Raw genomic sequence first — 12,601 nt, forward strand, 5'->3', positions numbered from 1 at the left:
ACTTTCTGTTATTATTCTCTGTTATTATTGAGTTTTTAATCACTAGTTTTACCTTGAGTTATTGTTGATTTTTGCAATAAAGTTTAATACACAGTACAAGAAATAATTGAAAACAGCATTGTCATACAAGAAATTAAAATTATAAACATCATACAACATTGTGATAAATATATCATAACACATCCGAAGTCCCGCACTAATTTAGAAGTGATAAACAAAATATATAATTTTCATAACAATTATATCAGACACAGAGAGCCCCAAAATATAAAATATGTTACAAGTTATATATGCAAAATCAATTAAATTCAAACAAAATCATAATTTAACTAATTCATGGTATAAAAATCATCTAACAATACAACATGGGGTAGAGGGTGCGGTGGTATTATCCTATCATACTCTTTGGTTTTTCCTTAGTCATAATTATTTTATTACCATGTATTACTATTATCAGCTATCGCCTTGTGTTATTATACTATATTACTCTCTGTTATTACCTTCTGTTATTATACTGTTGTTACTCTATGTCATTACTCTGTATTATGACTCTTGGCTGTTCTCCTACATTAGAACTCTCTGTTATTGCCCTGCGTTATTGTTCTGTATTATTCCCTACGTTATTATTCTCTGCTATGACTATATTTTATTACCATTTGCTATTTTATTTTTAATCTCACATTTTCTAGGGTGTCTGTAAGGTGGGGAAAATGTCCTGCCCCCAAGAAGAGGGTCCACCCTCCCAATGCCCTCTGTCCTTCTTCTTGAGGGCAGGGGTGGCCTGTTTTTATCTTGTATAATTATTTTGTTATTTCTCAGTTATTTTTGTTTATTCTCTATTTTGTTATTCTTTTTTTAGTTTATATATTTATACTGTGTTATTATCCTGTTACTAGCCTGTTTTACAACTATCTGTTATTACCTTATGTTGTTATTCTATCTTAGCCTTTGTTTTTTACCTAGTGTTATTAAACTGTTACTACTCTATGTTATAATAATGACTTATTATTCTCGGTTATTATCCTATGTTATTGCTCTCTCTTAAAAACTTCTCTATTATTATTTGTTTTTAACCTGTGTTATTCTATTTTTCCTCTCAGTTTTTGGCCCTTGTTTTTTCCCTGTATATACATTCTGTTATTAGCCTGTTTTATTGTTCTCTTATTATCCTGTGTTATTATTCTATGTTTTGACTCTCTTTTACTATCTTTTGTTATTTAATTTTTAATCTCAGTTTTTCTTTGCTGACCCTAGGATGGTGGGAAGCCCCTGCCCCCAAGAAGATGATCCACCCTCCCAATGCCCTTTGTACTTCTTCTTGAGGGCAGGGGTGGTCTATTTTTAACTTGTATTTTTACTCTGTTATCAATCAAGGTTATTACTCTGTTATTGTTTATTTTTACCTGTGTTATTATCCTATTTATAATTTTTTATTATTATACTGTATTATTATTCTGCTATAACTCTGTGTTATTATTCTTTTTACTTTCTGAATTATTTTTCTGTTATTAAACTATATTGTTATGACACATTGATATTACTCTGTAATTAACCTATGTAATTACTTTTTGTTATTATTCTCTGTTATTATTGAGTTTTTAATCACTAGTTTTACCTTGAGTTATTGTTGATTTTTGCAATTAAGTTTAATACACAGTACAAGAAATATTTGAAAACAGCATTGTCATACAAGAAATTAAAAATTATAAACATCATACAACATGGTGATATATATATCATAACACATCAGAAGTCCCGAACTAATTTAGAAGTGATAAACAAAATATATAATTTTCATAACAATTATATCAGACACAGAGAGCCCCAAAAGATAAAATATGTTACAAGTTATATATGCAAAATCAATTAAATTCAAATAAAATCATAATTTAACTAATTCATGGTATAAAAATCATCTAACAATACAACATGGGGTAGAGGGTGTGGTGGTATTATTCTATCATACTCTTTGGTTTTTCCTTAGTCATAATTATTTTATTACCATGTATTACTATTATCAGTTATCGCCTTGTGTTATTATACTATATTACTCTCTGTTATTACCTTCTGTTATTATACTGTTGTTACTCTATGTCATTACTCTGTATTATGACTCTTGGCTATTCTCCTACGTTAGAACTCTCTGTTATTGCCCTGCGTTATTGTTCTGTATTATTCCCTGCGTTATTATTCTCTGCTATGACTCTATTTTATTACCATTTGCTATTTTATTTTTAATCTCACATTTTCTAGGGTGTCTGTAAGGTGGGGAAAATGTCCTGCCCCCAAGAAGAGGGTCCACCCTCCCAATGCCCTCTGTCCTTCTTCTTGAGGGCAGGGGTGGCCTGTTTTTATCTTGTATAATTATTTTGTTATTTCTCAGTTATTTTTGTTTATTCTCTATTTTGTTATTCTTTTTTTAGTTTATATATTTATACTGTGTTATTATCCTGTTACTAGCCTGTTTTACAACTATCTGTTATTACCTTATGTTGTTATTCTATCTTATCCTTTGTTTTTTACCTAGTGTTATTAAACTGTTACTACTCTATGTTATAATAATGACTTATTATTCTCGGTTATTATCCTATGTTATTGCTCTCTCTTAAAAACCTCTCTATTATTATTTGTTTTTAACCTGTAATATTCTATTTTTCCTCTCAGTTTTTGGCCCTTGTTTTTCCCCTGTATATACATTCTGTTATTAGCCTGTTTCATTGTTCTCTTATTATCCTGTGTTATTATTCTATGTTTTGAATCTCTTTTACTATCTTTTGTTATTTAATTTTTAATCTCAGTTTTTCATTGCTGACCCTAGGATGGTGGGAAGGCCCTGTCCCCAAGAAGATGATCCACCCTCCCAATGCCCTCTGTACTTCTTCTTGAGGGCAGGGGTGGTCTATATTTAACTTGTATTTTTACTCTGTTATCAATCAAGGTTATTATTCTGTTATTGTTTATTTTTACCTGTGTTATTATCCTATTTATAATTTCTATTATTATACTGTATTATTATTCTGTTATAACTCTATGTTATTATTCTTTTTACTTTCTGAATTATTTTTCTGTTATTAAACTATATTGTTATGACACATTGATATTACTCTGTAATTAACCTGTGTAATTATTCTCTATTATTATTCTCTGTTATTATTGAGTTTTTAATCACTAGTTTTACCTTGAGTTATTGTTGATTTTTGCAATAAAGTTTAATACACAGTACAAGAAATAATTGAAAACAGCATTGTCATACAAGAAATTATAAATAATAAACATCATACAACATGGTGATAAATATATCATAACACATCAGAAGTCCTGCACTAATTTAGAAGTGATAAATAAAATATATAATTTTCATAACAATTATATCAGACACAGAGAGCCCCAAAAGATAAAATATGTTACAAGTTATATATGCAAAATCAATTAAATTCAAACAAAATCATAATTTAACTAATTCATGGTATAAAAATCATCTAACAATACAACATGGGGTAGAGGGTGTGGTGGTATTATTCTATCATACTCTTTGGTTTTTCGTTAGTCATAATTATTTTATTACCAGTTATTATCAGTTATCGCCTTGTGTTATTATACTATATTACTCTCTGTTATTACCTTCTGTTATTATACTGTTGTTATTCTATGTCATTACTCTGTATTATGACTCTTGGCTATTCTCCTACGTTAGAACTCTCTGTTATTGCCCTGCGTTATTGTTCTGTATTATTCCCTGCGTTATTATTCTCTGCTATGACTCTATTTTATTACCATTTGCTATTTTATTTTTAATCTTACATTTTCTAGGGTGTCTGTAAGGTGGGGAAAATGTCCTGCCCCCAAGAAGAGGGTCCACCCTCCCAATGCCCTCTCTCCTTCTTCTTGAGGGCAGGGGTGGCTTGTTTTTATCTTGTATAATTATTTTGTTATTTCTCAGTTATTTTTGTTTATTCTCTATTTTGTTATTCTTTTTTTAGTTTATATATTTATACTGTGTTATTATCCTGTTACTAGCCTGTTTTACAACTATCTGTTATTACCTTATGTTGTTATTCTATCTTAGCCTTTGTTTTTTACCTAGTGTTATTAAACTGTTACTACTCTATGTTATAATAATGACTTATTATTCTCGGTTATTATCCTATGTTATTGCTCTCTCTTAAAAACTTCTCTATTATTATTTGTTTTTAACCTGTGTTATTCTATTTTTCCTCTCAGTTTTTGGCCCTTGTTTTTTCCCTGTATATACATTCTGTTATTAGCCTGTTTTATTGTTCTCTTATTATCCTGTGTTATTATTCTATGTTTTGACTCTCTTTTACTATCTTTTGTTATTTAATTTTTAATCTCAGTTTTTCTTTGCTGACCCTAGGATGGTGGGAAGCCCCTGCCCCCAAGAAGATGATCCACCCTCCCAATGCCCTTTGTACTTCTTCTTGAGGGCAGGGGTGGTCTATTTTTAACTTGTATTTTTACTCTGTTATCAATCAAGGTTATTACTCTGTTATTGTTTATTTTTACCTGTGTTATTATCCTATTTATAATTTTTTATTATTATACTGTATTATTATTCTGCTATAACTCTGTGTTATTATTCTTTTTACTTTCTGAATTATTTTTCTGTTATTAAACTATATTGTTATGACACATTGATATTACTCTGTAATTAACCTATGTAATTACTTTTTGTTATTATTCTCTGTTATTATTGAGTTTTTAATCACTAGTTTTACCTTGAGTTATTGTTGATTTTTGCAATTAAGTTTAATACACAGTACAAGAAATATTTGAAAACAGCATTGTCATACAAGAAATTAAAAATTATAAACATCATACAACATGGTGATATATATATCATAACACATCAGAAGTCCCGAACTAATTTAGAAGTGATAAACAAAATATATAATTTTCATAACAATTATATCAGACACAGAGAGCCCCAAAAGATAAAATATGTTACAAGTTATATATGCAAAATCAATTAAATTCAAATAAAATCATAATTTAACTAATTCATGGTATAAAAATCATCTAACAATACAACATGGGGTAGAGGGTGTGGTGGTATTATTCTATCATACTCTTTGGTTTTTCCTTAGTCATAATTATTTTATTACCATGTATTACTATTATCAGTTATCGCCTTGTGTTATTATACTATATTACTCTCTGTTATTACCTTCTGTTATTATACTGTTGTTACTCTATGTCATTACTCTGTATTATGACTCTTGGCTATTCTCCTATGTTAGAACTCTCTGTTATTGCCCTGCGTTATTGTTCTGTATTATTCCCTGCGTTATTATTCTCTGCTATGACTCTATTTTATTACCATTTGCTATTTTATTTTTAATCTCACATTTTCTAGGGTGTCTGTAAGGTGGGGAAAATGTCCTGCCCCCAAGAAGAGGGTCCACCCTCCCAATGCCCTCTGTCCTTCTTCTTGAGGGCAGGGGTGGCCTGTTTTTATCTTGTATAATTATTTTGTTATTTCTCAGTTATTTTTGTTTATTCTCTATTTTGTTATTCTTTTTTTAGTTTATATATTTATACTGTGTTATTATCCTGTTACTAGCCTGTTTTACAACTATCTGTTATTACCTTATGTTGTTATTCTATCTTATCCTTTGTTTTTTACCTAGTGTTATTAAACTGTTACTACTCTATGTTATAATAATGACTTATTATTCTCGGTTATTATCCTATGTTATTGCTCTCTCTTAAAAACCTCTCTATTATTATTTGTTTTTAACCTGTAATATTCTATTTTTCCTCTCAGTTTTTGGCCCTTGTTTTTCCCCTGTATATACATTCTGTTATTAGCCTGTTTCATTGTTCTCTTATTATCCTGTGTTATTATTCTATGTTTTGACTCTCTTTTACTATCTTTTGTTATTTAATTTTTAATCTCAGTTTTTCTTTGCTGACCCTAGGATGGTGGGAAGCCCCTGCCCCCAAGAAGATGATCCACCCTCCCAATGCCCTCTGTACTTCTTCTTGAGGGCAGGGGTGGTCTATTTTTAACTTGTATTTTTACTCTGTTATCAATCAATGTTATTACTCTGTTATTGTTTATTTTTACCTGTGTTATTATCCTATTTATAATTTTTTATTATTATACTGTATTATTATTCTGCTATAACTCTGTGTTATTATTCTTTTTACTTTCTGAATTATTTTTCTGTTATTAAACTATATTGTTATGACACATTGATATTACTCTGTAATTAACCTATGTAATTACTTTCTGTTATTATTCTCTGTTATTATTGAGTTTTTAGTCACTAGTTTTACCTTGAGTTATTGTTGATTTTTGCAATTAAGTTTAATACACAGTACAAGAAATATTTGAAAACAGCATTGTCATACAAGAAATTAAAAATTATAAACATCATACAACATGGTGATATATATATCATAACACATCAGAAGTCCCGAACTAATTTAGAAGTGATAAACAAAATATATAATTTTCATAACAATTATATCAGACACAGAGAGCCCCAAAAGATAAAATATGTTACAAGTTATATATGCAAAATCAATTAAATTCAAATAAAATCATAATTTAACTAATTCATGGTATAAAAATCATCTAACAATACAACATGGGGTAGAGGGTGTGGTGGTATTATACTATCATACTCTTTGGTTTTTCTTTAGTCATAATTATTTTATTACCATGTATTACTATTATCAGTTATCGCCTTGTGTTATTATACTATATTACTCTCTGTTATTACCTTCTGTTATTATACTGTTGTTACTCTATGTCATTACTCTGTATTATGACTCTTGGCTATTCTCCTACGTTAGAACTCTCTGTTATTGCCCTGCGTTATTGTTCTGTATTATTCCCTGCGTTATTATTCTCTGCTATGACTCTATTTTATTACCATTTGCTATTTTATTTTTAATCTCACATTTTCTAGGGTCTCTGTAAGGTGGGGAAAATGTCCTGTCCCCAAGAAGAGGGTCCACCCTCCCAATGCCCTCTGTCCTTCTTCTTGAGGGCAGGGGTGGCCTGTTTTTATCTTGTATAATTATTTTGTTATTTCTCAGTTATTTTTGTTTATTCTCTATTTTGTTATTCTTTTTTTAGTTTATATATTTATACTGTGTTATTATCCTGTTACTAGCCTGTTTTACAACTATCTGTTATTACCTTATGTTGTTATTCTATCTTAGTCTTTGTTTTTTACCTACTGTTATTAAACTGTTACTACTCTATGTTATAATAATGACTTATCATTCTCGGTTATTATCCTATGTTATTGCTCTCTCTTAAAAACCTCTCTATTATTATTTGTTTTTAATCTGTGTTATTCTATTTTTCCTCTGTTTTTGGCCCTTGTTTTTCCCCTGTATATACATTCTGTTATTAGACTGTTTTATTGTTCTCTTATTATCCTGTGTTATTATTCTATGTTTTGACTCTCTTTTACTATCTTTTGTTATTTAATTTTTAATCTCAGTTTTTCTTTGCTGACCCTAGGATGGTGGGAAGCCCCTGCCCCCAAGAAGATGATCCACCCTCCCAATGCCCTCTGTACTTCTTCTTGAGGGCAGGGGTGGTCTATTTTTAACTTGTATTTTTACTCTGTTATCCATCAAGGTTATTACTCTGTTATTGTTTATTTTTACCTGTGTTATTATCCTATTTATAATTTTTTATTATTATACTGTATTATTATTCTGCTATAACTCTGTGTTATTATTCTTTTTACTTTCTGAATTATTTTTCTGTTATTAAACTATATTGTTATGACACATTGATATTACTCTGTAATTAACCTATGTAATTACTTTCTGTTATTATTCTCTGTTATTATTGAGTTTTTAATCACTAGTTTTACCTTGAGTTATTGTTGATTTTTGCAATTAAGTTTAATACACAGTACAAGAAATATTTGAAAACAGCATTGTCATACAAGAAATTAAAAATTATAAACATCATACAACATGGTGATATATATATCATAACACATCAGACGTCCCGAACTAATTTAGAAGTGATAAACAAAATATATAATTTTCATAACAATTATATCAGACACAGAGAGCCCCAAAAGATAAAATATGTTACAAGTTATATATGCAAAATCAATTAAATTCAAATAAAATCATAATTTAACTAATTCATGGTATAAAAATCATCTAACAATACAACATGGGGTAGAGGGTGTGGTGGTATTATCCTATCATTCTCTTTGGTTTTTCCTTAGTCATAATTATTTTTTTGCCATGTATTACTATTATCAGTTATCGCCTTGTGTTATTATAGTATATTACTCTCTGTTATTATCTTCTGTTATTATACTGTTGTTACTCTATGTCATTACTCTGTATTATGACTCTTGGCTATTCTCCTACGTTAGAACTCTCTGTTATTGCCCTGCGTTATTGTTCTGTATTATTCCCTACGTTATTATTCTCTGCTATGACTCTATTTTATTACCATTTGCTATTTTATTTTTAATCTCACATTTTCTAGGGTGTCTGTAAGGTGGGGAAAATGTCCTGCCCCCAAGAAGAGGGTCCACCCTCCCAATGCCCTCTGTCCTTCTTCTTGAGGGCAGGGGTGGCCTGTTTTTATCTTGTATAATTATTTTGTTATTTCTCAGTTATTTTTGTTTATTCTCTATTTTGTTATTCTTTTTTTAGTTTATATATTTATACTGTGTTATTATCCTGTTACTAGCCTGTTTTACAACTATCTGTTATTACCTTATGTTGTTATTCTATCTTATCCTTTGTTTTTTACCTAGTGTTATTAAACTGTTACTACTCTATGTTATAATAATGACTTATTATTCTCGGTTATTATCCTATGTTATTGCTCTCTCTTAAAAACCTCTCTATTATTATTTGTTTTTAACCTGTGTTATTCTATTTTTCCTCTCAGTTTTTGGCCCTTGTTTTTCCCTTGTATATACATTCTGTTATTAGCCTGTTTCATTGTTCTCTTATTATCCTGTGTTATTATTCTATGTTTTGACTCTCTTTTACTATCTTTTGTTATTTAATTTTTAATCTCAGTTTTTCTTTGCTGACCCTAGGATGGTGGGAAGCCCCTGCCCCCAAGAAGATGATCCACCCTCCCAATGCCCTCTGTACTTCTTCTTGAGGGCAGGGGTGGTCTATTTTTAACTTGTATTTTTACTCTGTTATCAATCAAGGTTATTACTCTGTTATTGTTTATTTTTACCTGTGTTATTATCCTATTTATAATTTTTTATTATTATACTGTATTATTATTCTGCTATAACTCTGTGTTATTATTCTTTTTACTTTCTGAATTATTTTTCTGTTATTAAACTATATTGTTATGACACATTGATATTACTCTGTAATTAACCTATGTAATTACTTTCTGTTATTATTCTCTGTTATTATTGAGTTTTTAGTCACTAGTTTTACCTTGAGTTATTGTTGATTTTTGCAATTAAGTTTAATACACAGTACAAGAAATATTTGAAAACAGCATTGTCATACAAGAAATTAAAAATTATAAACATCATACAACATGGTGATATATATATCATAACACATCAGACGTCCCGAACTAATTTAGAAGTGATAAACAAAATATATAATTTTCATAACAATTATATCAGACACAGAGAGCCCCAAAAGATAAAATATGTTACAAGTTATATATGCAAAATCAATTAAATTCAAATAAAATCATAATTTAACTAATTCATGGTATAAAAATCATCTAACAATACAACATGGGGTAGAGGGTGTGGTGGTATTATCCTATCATTCTCTTTGGTTTTTCCTTAGTCATAATTATTTTTTTGCCATGTATTACTATTATCAGTTATCGCCTTGTGTTATTATAGTATATTACTCTCTGTTATTATCTTCTGTTATTATACTGTTGTTACTCTATGTCATTACTCTGTATTATGACTCTTGGCTATTCTCCTACGTTAGAACTCTCTGTTATTGCCCTGCGTTATTGTTCTGTATTATTCCCTACGTTATTATTCTCTGCTATGACTCTATTTTATTACCATTTGCTATTTTATTTTTAATCTCACATTTTCTAGGGTGTCTGTAAGGTGGGGAAAATGTCCTGCCCCCAAGAAGAGGGTCCACCCTCCCAATGCCCTCTGTCCTTCTTCTTGAGGGCAGGGGTGGCCTGTTTTTATCTTGTATAATTATTTTGTTATTTCTCAGTTATTTTTGTTTATTCTCTATTTTGTTATTCTTTTTTTAGTTTATATATTTATACTGTGTTATTATCCTGTTACTAGCCTGTTTTACAACTATCTGTTATTACCTTATGTTGTTATTCTATCTTATCCTTTGTTTTTTACCTAGTGTTATTAAACTGTTACTACTCTATGTTATAATAATGACTTATTATTCTCGGTTATTATCCTATGTTATTGCTCTCTCTTAAAATCCTCTCTATTATTATTTGTTTTTAACCTGTGTTATTCTATTTTTCCTCTCAGTTTTTGGCCCTTGTTTTTCCCTTGTATATACATTCTGTTATTAGCCTGTTTCATTGTTCTCTTATTATCCTGTGTTATTATTCTATGTTTTGACTCTCTTTTACTATCTTTTGTTATTTAATTTTTAATCTCAGTTTTTCTTTGCTGACCCTAGGATGGTGGGAAGCCCCTGCCCCCAAGAAGATGATCCACCCTCCCAATGCCCTCTGTACTTCTTCTTGAGGGCAGGGGTGGTCTATTTTTAACTTGTATTTTTACTCTGTTATCAATCAAGGTTATTACTCTGTTATTGTTTATTTTTACCTGTGTTATTATCCTATTTATAATTTTTTATTATTATACTGTATTATTATTCTGCTATAACTCTGTGTTATTATTCTTTTTACTTTCTGAATTATTTTTCTGTTATTAAACTATATTGTTATGACACATTGATATTACTCTGTAATTAACCTATGTAATTACTTTCTGTTATTATTCTCTGTTATTATTGAGTTTTTAGTCACTAGTTTTACCTTGAGTTATTGTTGATTTTTGCAATTAAGTTTAATACACAGTACAAGAAATATTTGAAAACAGCATTGTCATACAAGAAATTAAAAATTATAAACATCATACAACATGGTGATATATATATCATAACACATCAGAAGTCCCGAACTAATTTAGAAGTGATAAACAAAATATATAATTTTCATAACAATTATATCAGACACAGAGAGCCCCAAAAGATAAAATATGTTACAAGTTATATATGCAAAATCAATTAAATTCAAATAAAATCATAATTTAACTAATTCATGGTATAAAAATCATCTAACAATACAACATGGGGTAGAGGGTGTGGTGGTATTATACTATCATACTCTTTGGTTTTTCCTTAGTCATAATTATTTTATTACCATGTATTACTATTATCAGTTATCGCCTTGTGTTATTATACTATATTACTCTCTGTTATTACCTTCTGTTATTATACTGTTGTTACTCTATGTCATTACTCTGTATTATGACTCTTGGCTATTCTCCTACGTTAGAACTCTCTGTTATTGCCCTGCGTTATTGTTCTGTATTATTCCCTGCGTTATTATTCTCTGCTATGACTCTATTTTATTACCATTTGCTATTTTATTTTTAATCTCACATTTTCTAGGGTCTCTGTAAGGTGGGGAAAATGTCCTGTCCCCAAGAAGAGGGTCCACCCTCCCAATGCCCTCTGTCCTTCTTCTTGAGGGCAGGGGTGGCCTGTTTTTATCTTGTATAATTATTTTGTTATTTCTCAGTTATTTTTGTTTATTCTCTATTTTGTTATTCTTTTTTTAGTTTATATATTTATACTGTGTTATTATCCTGTTACTAGCCTGTTTTACAACTATCTGTTATTACCTTATGTTATTATTCTATCTTAGTCTTTGTTTTTTACCTACTGTTATTAAACTGTTACTACTCTATGTTATAATAATGACTTATCATTCTCGGTTATTATCCTATGTTATTGCTCTCTCTTAAAAACCTCTCTATTATTATTTGTTTTTAATCTGTGTTATTCTATTTTTCCTCTGTTTTTGGCCCTTGTTTTTCCCCTGTATATACATTCTGTTATTAGACTGTTTTATTGTTCTCTTATTATCCTGTGTTATTATTCTATGTTTTGACTCTCTTTTACTATCTTTTGTTATTTAATTTTTAATCTCAGTTTTTCTTTGCTGACCCTAGGATGGTGGGAAGCCCCTGCCCCCAAGAAGATGATCCACCCTCCCAATGCCCTCTGTACTTCTTCTTGAGGGCAGGGGTGGTCTATTTTTAACTTGTATTTTTACTCTGTTATCCATCAAGGTTATTACTCTGTTATTGTTTATTTTTACCTGTGTTATTATCCTATTTATAATTTTTTATTATTATACTGTATTATTATTCTGCTATAACTCTGTGTTATTATTCTTTTTACTTTCTGAATTATTTTTCTGTTATTAAACTATATTGTTAAGACACATTGATATTACTCTGTAATTAACCTATGTAATTACTTTCTGTTATTATTCTCTGTTATTATTGAGTTTTTAATCACTAGTTTTACCTTGAGTTATTGTTGATTTTTGCAATTAAGTTTAATATACAGTACAAGA

Source organism: Mixophyes fleayi, chromosome 5 (genome assembly GCF_038048845.1).
Source record: "Mixophyes fleayi isolate aMixFle1 chromosome 5, aMixFle1.hap1, whole genome shotgun sequence".
Classification (NCBI taxonomy): domain Eukaryota; kingdom Metazoa; phylum Chordata; class Amphibia; order Anura; family Limnodynastidae; genus Mixophyes; species Mixophyes fleayi.